This window comes from Engystomops pustulosus, chromosome 9 (genome assembly GCF_040894005.1).
Source record: "Engystomops pustulosus chromosome 9, aEngPut4.maternal, whole genome shotgun sequence".
In the NCBI taxonomy this organism is placed as follows: Eukaryota; Metazoa; Chordata; class Amphibia; order Anura; family Leptodactylidae; genus Engystomops; species Engystomops pustulosus.
This window is the reverse complement of record NC_092419.1, coordinates 67,934,316-67,949,784: the sequence shown is the minus strand read 5'-3', so window position 1 is coordinate 67,949,784 and position 15,469 is coordinate 67,934,316. Positions and strand designations below refer to the sequence as shown.

At 45.7% G+C, this 15,469-nt stretch overlaps 5 pseudogenes; all 5 read right to left on the bottom strand.

The window, feature by feature from the left end:
* Nucleotides 1-1,055: 1,055 nt before the first annotated feature.
* LOC140098653 (5S ribosomal RNA) lies at nt 1,056-1,173 on the bottom strand (annotated as a pseudogene).
* Nucleotides 1,174-4,605: 3,432 nt separating this feature from the next.
* LOC140098652 (5S ribosomal RNA) lies at nt 4,606-4,723 on the bottom strand (annotated as a pseudogene).
* Nucleotides 4,724-7,966: 3,243 nt separating this feature from the next.
* LOC140098651 (5S ribosomal RNA) lies at nt 7,967-8,084 on the bottom strand (annotated as a pseudogene).
* Nucleotides 8,085-11,524: 3,440 nt separating this feature from the next.
* Nucleotides 11,525-11,642, bottom strand: LOC140098650 (5S ribosomal RNA; annotated as a pseudogene).
* Nucleotides 11,643-12,272: 630 nt separating this feature from the next.
* On the bottom strand, nt 12,273-12,390 carry LOC140097690 (5S ribosomal RNA; annotated as a pseudogene).
* Nucleotides 12,391-15,469: the final 3,079 nt, after the last annotated feature.

Genomic DNA, 15,469 nt, shown 5'->3' with positions numbered 1-15,469 from the left:
GACGAGAGCAGGCACATTCAGCTTAGAATGGCCGTTGACAGCAGCTGTTCAGTTTGAACCTTCTTTTACTATCTCATAGAGAAACTAACACAATTTTCAGGTTCAAAAAGGTCAACGGAACTTGGGATTCACAGCCAGTCTCCCATGCTGGTACTTGCCAAGCCTTAAGCCGCATCGCTGCTGTGATCCGACAAGAGCACGCACATTCAGCTTAGAATGGCCGTTGACAGCAGCTGTTCAATTTGAACCTTCTTTTACTATCTCATAGAGAAACTAACACAATTTTCAGGTTCAAAAAGGTCAACGGAACTTGGGATTCCCAGCCAGTCTCCCATGCTGGTACTTGCCAAGCCTTAAGCTGCATTGCTGCTGCGATCTGACGAGAGCAGGCACATTCAGCTTAGAATGGCCGTTGACAGCAGCTGTTCAATTTGAACCTTCTTTTACCATCTTTGACAGAGAAACTAACAATTTTCAGGTTCAAAAAGGTCAACAGAACTTGGGATTCCCAGCCAGTCTCCCATGCTGGTACTTGCCAAGCCTTAAGCTGCATTGTTGCTGCGATGTGACTAGAGCAGGCACATTCAGCTTAGAATGGCCGTTGACAGCAGCTGTTCAATTTGAACCTTCTTTTACTATCTCATAGAGAAACTAACACAATTTTCAGGTTCAAAAAGGTCAACGGAACTTGGGATTCCCAGCCAGTCTCCCATGCTGGTACTTGCCAAGCCTTAAGCTGCATTGCTGCTGCGATCTGACGAGAGCAGGCACATTCAGCTTAGAATGGCCGTTGACAGCAACTGTTCAGTTTGAACCTTCTTTTACTATCTCATAGAGAAACTAACACAATTTTCAGGTTCAAAAAGGTCAACGGAACTTGGGATTCCCAGCCAGTCTCCCATGCTGGTACTTGCAAAGCCTTAAGCTGCATTGCTGCTGCGATCTGACGAGAGCAGGCACATTCAGCTTAGAATGGCCGTTGACAGCAGCTGTTCAATTTGAACCTTCTTTTACTATCTCATAGAGAAACTAACACAATTTTCAGGTTCAAAAAGGTCAACGGAACTTGGGATTCCCAGCCAGTCTCCCATGCTGGTACTTGCCAAGCCTTAAGCTGCATTGCTGCTGCGATCTGATGAGAGCAGGCACATTCAGCTTAGAATGGCCGTTGACAGCAGCTGGTCAATTTGAACCTTCTTTTACTATCTCATAGAGAAACTAACACAATTTTCAGGTTCAAAAAGGTCAACGGAACTTGGGATTCCCAGCCAGTCTCCCATGCTGGTACTTGCCAAGCCTTAAGCTGCTGCGATCTGACGAGAGCAGGCACATTCAGCTTAGAATGGCCGTTGACAGCAGCTGTTCAATTTGAACCTTCTTTTACTATCTCATAGAGAAATTAACACAATTTTCAGGTTCAAAAAGGTCAACAGAACTTGGGATTCCCAGCCAGTCTCCCATGCTGGTACTTGCCAAGCCTTAAGCTGCATTGCTGCTGCGATCTGACGAGAGCAGGCACATTCAGCTTAGAATGGCCGTTGACGGCAGCTGTTCAATTTGAACCTTCTTTTACTATCTCATAGAGAAACTAACACAATTTTCAGGTTCAAAAAGGTCAACGGAACTTGGGATTCCCAGCCAGTCTCCCATGCTGGTACTTGCCAAGCCTTAAGCTGCATTGCTGCTGCGATCTGACGAGAGCAGGCACATTTAGCTTAGAATGGCCGTTGACAGCAGCTGTTCAATTTGAACCTTCTTTTACTATCTCATAGAGAAACTAACACAATTTTCAGGTTCAAAAAGGTCAACGGAACTTGGGATTCCCAGCCAGTCTCCCATGCTGGTACTTGCCAAGCCTTAAGCTGCTGCGATCTGACGAGAGCCGGCACATTCAGCTTAGAATGGCCGTTGACAGCAGCTGTTCAATTTGAACCTTCTTTTACTATCTCATAGAGAAATTAACACAATTTTCAGGTTCAAAAAGGTCAACAGAACTTGGGATTCCCAGCCAGTCTCCCATGCTGGTACTTGCCAAGCCTTAAGCTGCATTGCTGCTGCGATCTGACGAGAGCAGGCACATTCAGCTTAGAATGGCCGTTGACAGCAGCTGTTCAATTTGAACCTTCTTTTACTATCTCATAGAGAAACTAACACAATTTTCAGGTTCAAAAAGGTCAACAGAACTTGGGATTCCCAGCCAGTCTCCCATGCTGGTACTTGCCAAGCCTTAAGCTGCATTGCTGCTGCGATCTGACGAGAGCAGGCACATTCAGCTTAGAATGGCCGTTGACAGCAGCTGTTCAATTTGAACCTTCTTTTACTATCTCATAGAGAAACTAACACAATTTTCAGGTTCAAAAAGGTCAACGGAACTAGGGATTCCCAGCCAGTCTCCCATGCTGGTACTTGCCAAGCCTTAAGCTGCTGCGATCTGATGAGAGCAGGCACATTCAGCTTAGAATGGCCGTTGACAGCAGCTGTTCAATTTGAACCTTCTTTTACTATCTCATAGAGAAACTAACACAATTTTCAGGTTCAAAAAGGTCAACAGAACTTGGGATTCCCAGCCAGTCTCCCATGCTGGTACTTGCCAAGCCTTAAGCTGCATTGCTGCTGCGATCTGCCGAGAGCAGGCACATTCAGCTTAGAATGGCCGTTGACAGCAGCTGTTCAATTTGAACCTTCTTTTACTATCTCATAGAGAAACTAACACAATTTTCAGGTTCAAAAAGGTCAACAGAACTTGGGATTCCCAGCCAGTCTCCCATGCTGGTACTTGCCAAGCCTTAAGCTGCAATGCTGCTGCGATCTGACGAGAGCAGGCACATTCAGCTTAGAATGGCCGTTGACAGCAGCTGTTCAATTTGAACCTTCTTTTACCATCTTTGACAGAGAAACTAACAATTTTCAGGTTCAAAAAGGTCAACGGAACTTGGGATTCCCAGCCAGTCTCCCATGCTGGTACTTGCCAAGCCTTAAGCTGCATTGCTGCTGCGATCTGACGAGAGCAGGCACATTCAGCTTAGAATGGCCGTTGACAGCAGCTGTTCAATTTGAACCTTCTTTTACTATCTCATAGAGAAACTAACACAATTTTCAGGTTCAAAAAGGTCAACGGAACTTGGGATTCCCAGCCAGTCTCCCATGCTGGTACTTGCCAAGCCTTAAGCTGCATTGCTGCTGCGATCTGACGAGAGCAGGCACATTCAGCTTAGAATGGCCGTTGACAGCAGCTGTTCAATTTGAACCTTCTTTTACTATCTCATAGAGAAACTAACACAATTTTCAGGTTCAAAAAGGTCAACGGAACTTGGGATTCCCAGCCAGTCTCCCATGCTGGTACTTGCCAAGCCTTAAGCTGCATTGATGCTGCGATCTGACGAGAGCAGGCACATTCAGCTTAGAATGGCCGTTGACAGCAGCTGTTCAGTTTGAACCTTCTTTTACTATCTCATAGAGAAACTAACACAATTTTCAGGTTCAAAAAGGTCAACGGAACTTGGGATTCCCAGCCAGTCTCCCATGCTGGTACTTGCCAAGCCTTAAGCTGCTGCGATCTGACGAGAGCAGGCACATTCAGCTTAGAATGGCCGTTGACAGCAGCTGTTCAATTTGAACCTTCTTTTACTATCTCATAGAGAAACTAACACAATTTTCAGGTTCAAAAAGGTCAACGGAACTTGGGATTCCCAGCCAGTCTCCCATGCTGGTACTTGCCAAGCCTTAAGCTGCATTGATGCTGCGATCTGACGAGAGCAGGCACATTCAGCTTAGAATGGCCGTTGACAGCAGCTGTTCAGTTTGAACCTTCTTTTACTATCTCATAGAGAAACTAACACAATTTTCAGGTTCAAAAAGGTCAACGGAAGTTGGGATTCCCAGCCAGTCTCCCATGCTGGTACTTGCCAAGCCTTAAGCTGCTGCGATCTGACGAGAGCAGGCATATTCAGCTTAGAATGGCCGTTGACAGCAGCTGTTCAATTTGAACCTTCTTTTACTATCTCATAGAGAAACTAACACAATTTTCAGGTTCAAAAAGGTCAACGGAACTTGGGATTCCCAGCCAGTCTCCCATGCTGGTACTTGCCAAGCCTTAAGCTGCATTGATGCTGCGATCTGACGAGACCAGGCACATTCAGCTTAGAATGGCCGTTGACAGCAGCTGTTCAGTTTGAACCTTCTTTTACTATCTCATAGAGAAACTAACACAATTTTCAGGTTAAAAATATCAACGGAACTTGGGATTCCCAGCCAGTCTCCCATGCTGGTACTTGCCAAGCCTTAAGCTGCATTGCTGCTGCGATCTGACGAGAGCAGGCACATTCAGCTTAGAATGGCCGTTGACAGCAACTGTTCAGTTTGAACCTTCTTTTACTATCTCATAGAGAAACTAACACAATTTTCAGGTTCAAAAAGGTCAACGGAACTTGGGATTCCCAGCCAGTCTCCCATGCTGGTACTTGCAAAGCCTTAAGCTGCATTGCTGCTGCGATCTGACGAGAGCAGGCACATTCAGCTTAGAATGGCCGTTGACAGCAGCTGTTCAATTTGAACCTTCTTTTACTATCTCATAGAGAAACTAACACAATTTTCAGGTTCAAAAAGGTCAACGGAACTTGGGATTCCCAGCCAGTCTCCCATGCTGGTACTTGCCAAGCCTTAAGCTGCATTGCTGCTGCGATCTGATGAGAGCAGGCACATTCAGCTTAGAATGGCCGTTGACAGCAGCTGGTCAATTTGAACCTTCTTTTACTATCTCATAGAGAAACTAACACAATTTTCAGGTTCAAAAAGGTCAACGGAACTTGGGATTCCCAGCCAGTCTCCCATGCTGGTACTTGCCAAGCCTTAAGCTGCTGCGATCTGACGAGAGCAGGCACATTCAGCTTAGAATGGCCGTTGACAGCAGCTGTTCAATTTGAACCTTCTTTTACTATCTCATAGAGAAATTAACACAATTTTCAGGTTCAAAAAGGTCAACAGAACTTGGGATTCCCAGCCAGTCTCCCATGCTGGTACTTGCCAAGCCTTAAGCTGCATTGCTGCTGCGATCTGACGAGAGCAGGCACATTCAGCTTAGAATGGCCGTTGACGGCAGCTGTTCAATTTGAACCTTCTTTTACTATCTCATAGAGAAACTAACACAATTTTCAGGTTCAAAAAGGTCAACGGAACTTGGGATTCCCAGCCAGTCTCCCATGCTGGTACTTGCCAAGCCTTAAGCTGCATTGCTGCTGCGATCTGACGAGAGCAGGCACATTTAGCTTAGAATGGCCGTTGACAGCAGCTGTTCAATTTGAACCTTCTTTTACTATCTCATAGAGAAACTAACACAATTTTCAGGTTCAAAAAGGTCAACGGAACTTGGGATTCCCAGCCAGTCTCCCATGCAGGTACTTGCCAAGCCTTAAGCTGCTGCGATCTGACGAGAGCAGGCACATTCAGCTTAGAATGGCCGTTGACAGCAGCTGTTCAATTTGAACCTTCTTTTACTATCTCATAGAGAAATTAACACAATTTTCAGGTTCAAAAAGGTCAACAGAACTTGGGATTCCCAGCCAGTCTCCCATGCTGGTACTTGCCAAGCCTTAAGCTGCATTGCTGCTGCGATCTGACGAGAGCAGGCACATTCAGCTTAGAATGGCCGTTGACAGCAGCTGTTCAATTTGAACCTTCTTTTACTATCTCATAGAGAAACTAACACAATTTTCAGGTTCAAAAAGGTCAACAGAACTTGGGATTCCCAGCCAGTCTCCCATGCTGGTACTTGCCAAGCCTTAAGCTGCATTGCTGCTGCGATCTGACGAGAGCAGGCACATTCAGCTTAGAATGGCCGTTGACAGCAGCTGTTCAATTTGAACCTTCTTTTACTATCTCATAGAGAAACTAACACAATTTTCAGGTTCAAAAAGGTCAACGGAACTAGGGATTCCCAGCCAGTCTCCCATGCTGGTACTTGCCAAGCCTTAAGCTGCTGCGATCTGACGAGAGCAGGCACATTCAGCTTAGAATGGCCGTTGACAGCAGCTGTTCAATTTGAACCTTCTTTTACTATCTCATAGAGAAACTAACACAATTTTCAGGTTCAAAAAGGTCAACAGAACTTGGGATTCCCAGCCAGTCTCCCATGCTGGTACTTGCCAAGCCTTAAGCTGCATTGCTGCTGCGATCTGACGAGAGCAGGCACATTCAGCTTAGAATGGCCGTTGACAGCAGCTGTTCAATTTGAACCTTCTTTTACTATCTCATAGAGAAACTAACACAATTTTCAGGTTCAAAAAGGTCAACAGAACTTGGGATTCCCAGCCAGTCTCCCATGCTGGTACTTGCCAAGCCTTAAGCTGCAATGCTGCTGCGATCTGACGAGAGCAGGCACATTCAGCTTAGAATGGCCGTTGACAGCAGCTGTTCAATTTGAACCTTCTTTTACCATCTTTGACAGAGAAACTAACAATTTTCAGGTTCAAAAAGGTCAACGGAACTTGGGATTCCCAGCCAGTCTCCCATGCTGGTACTTGCCAAGCCTTAAGCTGCATTGCTGCTGCGATCTGACGAGAGCAGGCACATTCAGCTTAGAATGGCCGTTGACAGCAGCTGTTCAATTTGAACCTTCTTTTACTATCTCATAGAGAAACTAACACAATTTTCAGGTTCAAAAAGGTCAACGGAACTTGGGATTCCCAGCCAGTCTCCCATGCTGGTACTTGCCAAGCCTTAAGCTGCATTGCTGCTGCGATCTGACGAGAGCAGGCACATTCAGCTTAGAATGGCCGTTGACAGCAGCTGTTCAATTTGAACCTTCTTTTACTATCTCATAGAGAAACTAACACAATTTTCAGGTTCAAAAAGGTCAACGGAACTTGGGATTCCCAGCCAGTCTCCCATGCTGGTACTTGCCAAGCCTTAAGCTGCATTGATGCTGCGATCTGACGAGAGCAGGCACATTCAGCTTAGAATGGCCGTTGACAGCAGCTGTTCAGTTTGAACCTTCTTTTACTATCTCATAGAGAAACTAACACAATTTTCAGGTTCAAAAAGGTCAACGGAACTTGGGATTCCCAGCCAGTCTCCCATGCTGGTACTTGCCAAGCCTTAAGCTGCTGCGATCTGACGAGAGCAGGCACATTCAGCTTAGAATGGCCGTTGACAGCAGCTGTTCAATTTGAACCTTCTTTTACTATCTCATAGAGAAACTAACACAATTTTCAGGTTCAAAAAGGTCAACGGAACTTGGGATTCCCAGCCAGTCTCCCATGCTGGTACTTGCCAAGCCTTAAGCTGCTGCGATCTGACGAGAGCAGGCATATTCAGCTTAGAATGGCCGTTGACAGCAGCTGTTCAATTTGAACCTTCTTTTACTATCTCATAGAGAAACTAACACAATTTTCAGGTTCAAAAAGGTCAACGGAACTTGGGATTCCCAGCCAGTCTCCCATGCTGGTACTTGCCAAGCCTTAAGCTGCATTGATGCTGCGATCTGACGAGACCAGGCACATTCAGCTTAGAATGGCCGTTGACAGCAGCTGTTCAGTTTGAACCTTCTTTTACTATCTCATAGAGAAACTAACACAATTTTCAGGTTAAAAATATCAACGGAACTTGGGATTCCCAGCCAGTCTCCCATGCTGGTACTTGCCAAGCCTTAAGCTGCATTGCTGCTGCGATCTGACGAGAGCAGGCACATTCAGCTTAGAATGGCCGTTGACAGCAACTGTTCAGTTTGAACCTTCTTTTACTATCTCATAGAGAAACTAACACAATTTTCAGGTTCAAAAAGGTCAACGGAACTTGGGATTCCCAGCCAGTCTCCCATGCTGGTACTTGCAAAGCCTTAAGCTGCATTGCTGCTGCGATCTGACGAGAGCAGGCACATTCAGCTTAGAATGGCCGTTGACAGCAGCTGTTCAATTTGAACCTTCTTTTACTATCTCATAGAGAAACTAACACAATTTTCAGGTTCAAAAAGGTCAACGGAACTTGGGATTCCCAGCCAGTCTCCCATGCTGGTACTTGCCAAGCCTTAAGCTGCATTGCTGCTGCGATCTGATGAGAGCAGGCACATTCAGCTTAGAATGGCCGTTGACAGCAGCTGGTCAATTTGAACCTTCTTTTACTATCTCATAGAGAAACTAACACAATTTTCAGGTTCAAAAAGGTCAACGGAACTTGGGATTCCCAGCCAGTCTCCCATGCTGGTACTTGCCAAGCCTTAAGCTGCTGCGATCTGACGAGAGCAGGCACATTCAGCTTAGAATGGCCGTTGACAGCAGCTGTTCAATTTGAACCTTCTTTTACTATCTCATAGAGAAATTAACACAATTTTCAGGTTCAAAAAGGTCAACAGAACTTGGGATTCCCAGCCAGTCTCCCATGCTGGTACTTGCCAAGCCTTAAGCTGCATTGCTGCTGCGATCTGACGAGAGCAGGCACATTCAGCTTAGAATGGCCGTTGACAGCAGCTGTTCAATTTGAACCTTCTTTTACTATCTCATAGAGAAACTAACACAATTTTCAGGTTCAAAAAGGTCAACGGAACTTGGGATTCCCAGCCAGTCTCCCATGCTGGTACTTGCCAAGCCTTAAGCTGCATTGCTGCTGCGATCTGACGAGAGCAGGCACATTCAGCTTAGAATGGCCGTTGACAGCAGCTGTTCAATTTGAACCTTCTTTTACTATCTCATAGAGAAACTAACACAATTTTCAGGTTCAAAAAGGTCAACGGAACTTGGGATTCCCAGCCAGTCTCCCATGCTGGTACTTGCCAAGCCTTAAGCTGCATTGCTGCTGCGATCTGACGAGAGCAGGCACATTCAGCTTAGAATGGCCGTTGACGGCAGCTGTTCAATTTGAACCTTCTTTTACTATCTCATAGAGAAACTAACACAATTTTCAGGTTCAAAAAGGTCAACAGAACTTGGGATTCCCAGCCAGTCTCCCATGCTGGTACTTGCCAAGCCTTAAGCTGCATTGCTGCTGCGATCTGACGAGAGCAGGCACATTCAGCTTAGAATGGCCGTTGACAGCAGCTGTTCAATTTGAACCTTCTTTTACTATCTCATAGAGAAACTAACACAATTTTCAGGTTCAAAAAGGTCAACAGAACTTGGGATTCCCAGCCAGTCTCCCATGCTGGTACTTGCCAAGCCTTAAGCTGCATTGCTGCTGCGATCTGACGAGAGCAGGCACATTCAGCTTAGAATGGCCGTTGACAGCAGCTGTTCAATTTGAACCTTCTTTTACTATCTCATAGAGAAACTAACACAATTTTCAGGTTCAAAAAGGTCAACGGAACTAGGGATTCCCAGCCAGTCTCCCATGCTGGTACTTGCCAAGCCTTAAGCTGCTGCGATCTGACGAGAGCAGGCACATTCAGCTTAGAATGGCCGTTGACAGCAGCTGTTCAATTTGAACCTTCTTTTACTATCTCATAGAGAAACTAACACAATTTTCAGGTTCAAAAAGGTCAACAGAACTTGGGATTCCCAGCCAGTCTCCCATGCTGGTACTTGCCAAGCCTTAAGCTGCATTGCTGCTGCGATCTGACGAGAGCAGGCACATTCAGCTTAGAATGGCCGTTGACAGCAGCTGTTCAATTTGAACCTTCTTTTACTATCTCATAGAGAAACTAACACAATTTTCAGGTTCAAAAAGGTCAACAGAACTTGGGATTCCCAGCCAGTCTCCCATGCTGGTACTTGCCAAGCCTTAAGCTGCAATGCTGCTGCGATCTGACGAGAGCAGGCACATTCAGCTTAGAATGGCCGTTGACAGCAGCTGTTCAATTTGAACCTTCTTTTACCATCTTTGACAGAGAAACTAACAATTTTCAGGTTCAAAAAGGTCAACGGAACTTGGGATTCCCAGCCAGTCTCCCATGCTGGTACTTGCCAAGCCTTAAGCTGCATTGCTGCTGCGATCTGACGAGAGCAGGCACATTCAGCTTAGAATGGCCGTTGACAGCAGCTGTTCAATTTGAACCTTCTTTTACTATCTCATAGAGAAACTAACACAATTTTCAGGTTCAAAAAGGTCAACGGAACTTGGGATTCCCAGCCAGTCTCCCATGCTGGTACTTGCCAAGCCTTAAGCTGCATTGCTGCTGCGATCTGACGAGAGCAGGCACATTCAGCTTAGAATGGCCGTTGACAGCAGCTGTTCAATTTGAACCTTCTTTTACTATCTCATAGAGAAACTAACACAATTTTCAGGTTCAAAAAGGTCAACGGAACTTGGGATTCCCAGCCAGTCTCCCATGCTGGTACTTGCCAAGCCTTAAGCTGCATTGATGCTGCGATCTGACGAGAGCAGGCACATTCAGCTTAGAATGGCCGTTGACAGCAGCTGTTCAGTTTGAACCTTCTTTTACTATCTCATAGAGAAACTAACACAATTTTCAGGTTCAAAAAGGTCAACGGAACTTGGGATTCCCAGCCAGTCTCCCATGCTGGTACTTGCCAAGCCTTAAGCTGCTGCGATCTGACGAGAGCAGGCACATTCAGCTTAGAATGGCCGTTGACAGCAGCTGTTCAATTTGAACCTTCTTTTACTATCTCATAGAGAAACTAACACAATTTTCAGGTTCAAAAAGGTCAACGGAACTTGGGATTCCCAGCCAGTCTCCCATGCTGGTACTTGCCAAGCCTTAAGCTGCATTGATGCTGCGATCTGACGAGAGCAGGCACATTCAGCTTAGAATGGCCGTTGACAGCAGCTGTTCAGTTTGAACCTTCTTTTACTATCTCATAGAGAAACTAACACAATTTTCAGGTTCAAAAAGGTCAACGGAACTTGGGATTCCCAGCCAGTCTCCCATGCTGGTACTTGCCAAGCCTTAAGCTGCTGCGATCTGACGAGAGCAGGCATATTCAGCTTAGAATGGCCGTTGACAGCAGCTGTTCAATTTGAACCTTCTTTTACTATCTCATAGAGAAACTAACACAATTTTCAGGTTCAAAAAGGTCAACGGAACTTGGGATTCCCAGCCAGTCTCCCATGCTGGTACTTGCCAAGCCTTAAGCTGCATTGATGCTGCGATCTGACGAGACCAGGCACATTCAGCTTAGAATGGCCGTTGACAGCAGCTGTTCAGTTTGAACCTTCTTTTACTATCTCATAGAGAAACTAACACAATTTTCAGGTTAAAAATATCAACGGAACTTGGGATTCCCAGCCAGTCTCCCATGCTGGTACTTGCCAAGCCTTAAGCTGCATTGCTGCTGCGATCTGACGAGAGCAGGCACATTCAGCTTAGAATGGCCGTTGACAGCAACTGTTCAGTTTGAACCTTCTTTTACTATCTCATAGAGAAACTAACACAATTTTCAGGTTCAAAAAGGTCAACGGAACTTGGGATTCCCAGCCAGTCTCCCATGCTGGTACTTGCAAAGCCTTAAGCTGCATTGCTGCTGCGATCTGACGAGAGCAGGCACATTCAGCTTAGAATGGCCGTTGACAGCAGCTGTTCAATTTGAACCTTCTTTTACTATCTCATAGAGAAACTAACACAATTTTCAGGTTCAAAAAGGTCAACGGAACTTGGGATTCCCAGCCAGTCTCCCATGCTGGTACTTGCCAAGCCTTAAGCTGCATTGCTGCTGCGATCTGATGAGAGCAGGCACATTCAGCTTAGAATGGCCGTTGACAGCAGCTGGTCAATTTGAACCTTCTTTTACTATCTCATAGAGAAACTAACACAATTTTCAGGTTCAAAAAGGTCAACGGAACTTGGGATTCCCAGCCAGTCTCCCATGCTGGTACTTGCCAAGCCTTAAGCTGCTGCGATCTGACGAGAGCAGGCACATTCAGCTTAGAATGGCCGTTGACAGCAGCTGTTCAATTTGAACCTTCTTTTACTATCTCATAGAGAAATTAACACAATTTTCAGGTTCAAAAAGGTCAACAGAACTTGGGATTCCCAGCCAGTCTCCCATGCTGGTACTTGCCAAGCCTTAAGCTGCATTGCTGCTGCGATCTGACGAGAGCAGGCACATTCAGCTTAGAATGGCCGTTGACAGCAGCTGTTCAATTTGAACCTTCTTTTACTATCTCATAGAGAAACTAACACAATTTTCAGGTTCAAAAAGGTCAACGGAACTTGGGATTCCCAGCCAGTCTCCCATGCTGGTACTTGCCAAGCCTTAAGCTGCATTGCTGCTGCGATCTGACGAGAGCAGGCACATTCAGCTTAGAATGGCCGTTGACAGCAGCTGTTCAATTTGAACCTTCTTTTACTATCTCATAGAGAAACTAACACAATTTTCAGGTTCAAAAAGGTCAACGGAACTTGGGATTCCCAGCCAGTCTCCCATGCTGGTACTTGCCAAGCCTTAAGCTGCATTGCTGCTGCGATCTGACGAGAGCAGGCGCATTCAGCTTAGAATGGCCGTTGACGGCAGCTGTTCAATTTGAACCTTCTTTTACTATCTCATAGAGAAACTAACACAATTTTCAGGTTCAAAAAGGTCAACAGAACTTGGGATTCCCAGCCAGTCTCCCATGCTGGTACTTGCCAAGCCTTAAGCTGCATTGCTGCTGCGATCTGACGAGAGCAGGCACATTCAGCTTAGAATGGCCGTTGACAGCAGCTGTTCAATTTGAACCTTCTTTTACTATCTCATAGAGAAACTAACACAATTTTCAGGTTCAAAAAGGTCAACAGAACTTGGGATTCCCAGCCAGTCTCCCATGCTGGTACTTGCCAAGCCTTAAGCTGCTGCGATCTGACGAGAGCAGGCACATTCAGCTTAGAATGGCCGTTGACAGCAGCTGTTCAATTTGAACCTTCTTTTACTATCTCATAGAGAAACTAACACAATTTTCAGGTTCAAAAAGGTCAACAGAACTTGGGATTCCCAGCCAGTCTCCCATGCTGGTACTTGCCAAGCCTTAAGCTGCATTGCTGCTGCGATCTGACGAGAGCAGGCACATTCAGCTTAGAATGGCCGTTGACAGCAGCTGTTCAATTTGAACCTTCTTTTACTATCTCATAGAGAAACTAACACAATTTTCAGGTTCAAAAAGGTCAACAGAACTTGGGATTCCCAGCCAGTCTCCCATGCTGGTACTTGCCAAGCCTTAAGCTGCAATGCTGCTGCGATCTGACGAGAGCAGGCACATTCAGCTTAGAATGGCCGTTGACAGCAGCTGTTCAATTTGAACCTTCTTTTACCATCATTGACAGAGAAACTAACAATTTTCAGGTTCAAAAAGGTCAACGGAACTTGGGATTCCCAGCCAGTCTCCCATGCTGGTACTTGACAAGCCTTAAGCTGCATTGCTGCTGCGATCTGACGAGAGCAGGCACATTCAGCTTAGAATGGCCGTTGACAGCAGCTGTTCAATTTGAACCTTCTTTTACTATCTCATAGAGAAACTAACACAATTTTCAGGTTCAAAAAGGTCAACGGAACTTGGGATTCCCAGCCAGTCTCCCATACTGGTACTTGCCAAGCCTTAAGCTGCATTGCTGCTGCGATCTGACGAGAGCAGGCACATTCAGCTTAGAATGGCCGTTGACAGCAGCTGTTCAATTTGAACCTTCTTTTACTATCTCATAGAAAAACTAACACAATTTTCAGGTTCAAAAAGGTCAACGGAACTTGGGATTCCCAGCCAGTCTCCCATGCTGGTACTTGCCAAGCCTTAAGCTGCATTGCTGCTGCGATCTGACGAGAGCAGGCACATTCAGCTTAGAATGGCCGTTGACAGCAGCTGTTCAATTTGAACCTTCTTTTACTATCTCATAGAGAAACTAACACAATTTTCAGGTTCAAAAAGGTCAACGGAACTTGGGATTCCCAGCCAGTCTCCCATGCTGGTACTTGCCAAGCCTTAAGCTGCATTGATGCTGCGATCTGACGAGAGCAGGCACATTCAGCTTAGAATGGCCGTTGACAGCAGCTGTTCAGTTTGAACCTTCTTTTACTATCTCATAGAGAAACTAACACAATTTTCAGGTTCAAAAAGGTCAACGGAACTTGGGATTCCCAGCCAGTCTCCCATGCTGGTACTTGCCAAGCCTTAAGCTGCTGCGATCTGACGAGAGCAGGCACATTCAGCTTAGAATGGCCGTTGACAGCAGCTGTTCAATTTGAACCTTCTTTTACTATCTCATAGAGAAACTAACACAATTTTCAGGTTCAAAAAGGTCAACAGAAGTTGGGATTCGCAGCCAGTCTCCCATGCTGGTACTTGCCAAGCCTTAAGCTGCATTGCTGCTGCGATCTGACGAGAGCAGGCACATTCAGCTTAGAATGGATGTTGACAGCAGCTGTTCAATTTGAACCTTCTTTTACTATCTCATAGAGAAACTAACACAATTTTCAGGTTCAAAAAGGTCAACGGAACTTGGGATTCCCAGCCAGTCTCCCATGCTGGTACTTGCCAAGCCTTAAGCTGCATTGCTGCTGCGATCTGACGAGAGCAGGCACATTCAGCTTAGAATGGCCGTTGACAGCAGCTGTTCAATTTGAACCTTCTTTTACTATCTCATAGAGAAACTAACACAATTTTCAGGTTCAAAAAGGTCAACAGAACTTGGGATTCCCAGCCAGTCTCCCATGCTGGTACTTGCCAAGCCTTAAGCTGCATTGCTGCTGCGATCTGACGAGAGCAGGCACATTCAGCTTAGAATGGCCGTTGACAGCAGCTGTTCAATTTGAACCTTCTTTTACTATCTCATAGAGAAACTAACACAATTTTCAGGTTCAAAAAGGTCAACGGAACTTGGGATTCCCAGCCAGTCTCCCATGCTGGTACTTGCCAAGCCTTAAGCTGCATTGCTGCTGCGATCTGACGAGAGCAGGCACATTCAGCTTAGAATGGCCGTTGACAGCAGCTGTTCAATTTGAACCTTCTTTTACTATCTCATAGAGAAACTAACACAATTTTCAGGTTCAAAAAGGTCAACAGAACTTGGGATTCCCAGCCAGTCTCCCATGCTGGTACTTGCCAAGCCTTAAGCTGCATTGCTGCTGCGATCTGACGAGAGCAGGCACATTCAGCTTAGAATGGCCGTTGACAGCAGCTGTTCAATTTGAACCTTCTTTTACCATCTTTGACAGAGAAACTAACAATTTTCAGGTTCAAAAAGGTCAACGGAACTTGGGATTCCCAGCCAGTCTCCCATGCTGGTACTTGCCAAGCCTTAAGCTGCATTGCTGCTGCGATCTGACGAGAGCAGGCACATTCAGCTTAGAATGGCCGTTGACAGCAGCTGTTCAATTTGAACCTTCTTTTAATATCTCATAGAGAAACTAACACAATTTTCAGGTTCAAAAAGGTCAACGGAACTTAGGATTCCCAGCCAGTCTCCCATGCTGGTACTTGCCAAGCCTTAAGCTGCATTGCTGCTGCGAACTGACGAGAGCAGGCACATTCAGCTTAGAATGGCCGTTAGCAGCAGCTGTTCAATTTGAACCTTCTTTTACTATCTCATAGAGAAACTAACACAATTTTCAGGTTCAAAAAG